Here is a 2,525-nt window from a genome sequence, read left to right on the forward strand (position 1 = left end):
CATCTTCACAAAAGCATTGGGCGCAGAGAAGCTGCGCAAGTTCAGAGACCTGCTTGGTGTGCAGGAATTGGGATTGAGCTCGAGGGGGAGTGTTGAGATATCGAGCTCCACTCGCGATATGCCAGGGTGACCGTTGTGCATTTATGTCACCGACTTGTTAGCTACAGATGCGGTTGGTACACCGCCCATGAATAATAGCCGGATGACAGCTATCCTTATCTACACTAGTTCGTGGCTTAGTTAGTATGCCACCTTAGTTAGTTGAGTTTGGTTTGAGACCCACATATAGGGTTCTTTTATTTCTTTGTACTTGAGTTCTTTTGGCTTACACAACTAAGAAGAGGAAAATTGTTTTTAGCCTCCACCTTTGTGTGTATTCCCCCATTATGATTGTGAGAAAGCCTCAAGTGAGACTCCTTCCCTCTCTCCCACTATCTTCACAAGCGTCCCTTGACCACTTCTGCCATGTAGTAGGCAAACTCCCAACCTGCAGTTTCACTCCAATGGTTTGTTGGAAAATGTGGAACACGAAGTCCAATGAAGCTCAATGGGCTCTCCCACTTTGAATATTCTGACATGGGCTTCCCTATGGAGAGAATGTGCAATACAATGGCAAATTGTGCAAGCGTGGATTGGCAATCCTTCAAGACCCTTTTCTCATACAAGTGTTGAATGGTTGCTCCAGCCTTTCTATCCTCTTTAAACTGCAATAAGTGAGCTTCATATTCAGCCATGTTTTGTTTATGCCTGCATTCACCACTACTCTTCCAACGAGCAACAATTTTTGTATTTCCATCAACCATCTCTTTCTCATAAACTTTTCCAAGGTGTTTCTCTATTGTGTCAAGCTTTAATTGCACCTTGATTGATCGACCCAGCTTCCAACTACAAGCTATACAAGTAGCAAACTTTGATGACTCCTCATTTTCTGACTCCAAAGTTTGTATGATTGGATACTTTGAAACCCAATCAGCTTGGAATGTCCTCTCGATATCCCATTGACCTCTCTTCCTCTTACTTTCCTTTCTAATTGACTCTCCTTCTCTTGGATTTGTTGGAGACGAGTGGTTGCTCCTTGCAATTGACTGTGTTGCATCCACTCCTACACTTTGGACATCTTGTGACGGTGTTGATGGAACAACTTTAGTTGATTTCAATGAGTGTAACATTTCATTGCTACCAAGGCTTTCCTTAGATAAACAATCTGGACCATGATCAGCTTGCTCAAGTCTTGTTGACTTACTTGAACCCATTGAGGATTCTGCCATGCAATTAAAATATTGTGTTAAACATCTAGCACTTGTTCCAACACTCTTCTTTTTTGGAGCCATATGTACATGAAAATAAACCTGGAGCTGAAAATTCCCAATTACAAATTTACAATGATTAGAGCTCTCTCTCTCTCAGCTTTGAAGGTTCAAAACATTCTTTTAATGCATGCTTAGAACACATAGCTTGAATACATAGAATGGTAGCCATTGACCTCCACACACAAGAAGACTGTAGCCTATTAAGAGCCAAAAAATGTGCACTTCTATGTTGGCAAAATGAGCACAAATCTGACATTGTTGTCCTTGCTGGTTGAGCACAAATGTGGCATGCTTTTTTACATGAACAATAGCTGAAAATGGTAGGTAGAATTTCAATGTGGCAATGCTCTTGGCTGAATATCTGGCACTAAATATGTGGCAATGTGGTTGGCTGGATTGATGCACAAGTCTTGTGAAAACTAAAAGGCCGCACTCCCTGTTTGAGTTCTCTGACATGAGATGGACACAAACTGATTGAAGAAACAAGCAATCATATATAGATGTTGTATCTCAGTTTTGTTACTGTACAAACTGTTAGTCAGCATATATATATATATATATAGATAGATACTAAATACTAGTTGAAAATGATGAGTACAAACTATTACCGTTCTAGTATTAAGTATTAGTATTTGAATTAGTTTTCAAACAATTAGCATTCAAACTAGTATTCAAAGTATTTGAACTACTATCTAGTATCTAGTATTAGTATTTGAACTAGTATAGTTAGAACATTAGCACTTGATAGTACTCAAAGTGTTAATATTCAAACTAGTAATTAGTAAGTAATGGACCGTCAATAATAGACCTAGTTGATCAGTGGTTAGTAATTAGAAAAGTGTTCAATTGACAATAGTTGGAACATTAGTAGTCATTAGTAGTTACTAACACCTGTTAATACCCCAAGGACTGAACCAATCATGACACCCTGTGAAACTAGAGCCATCGATTTATCCTTGACCTAAGTGGAAAGGCATGAGAAACCATAAACCTAGATTTATCTTGGAGCATGAACTAGGATAACGCTTGAGGGAAGGTATGTTGGAGCAAGCATTATCCTTTGTATTGTTCATATGCTAGAGGTGTGTGTGATTAGGGAGAGATTCTCCTGAATTCTAGAACATGTTGACTTTTTGAAAGGCATCTGTTGCTTTGTATGGAATGGACATGTGCCTGGACATGTGAACACACCATGTGTACCCATGTGATTATCAT

This window comes from Dipteris shenzhenensis, chromosome 1 (assembly GCF_047967505.1).
Source record: "Dipteris shenzhenensis isolate YYH24624 ecotype China chromosome 1, Dip_SZ_1.0, whole genome shotgun sequence".
NCBI lineage: Eukaryota > Viridiplantae > Streptophyta > Polypodiopsida > Gleicheniales > Dipteridaceae > Dipteris > Dipteris shenzhenensis.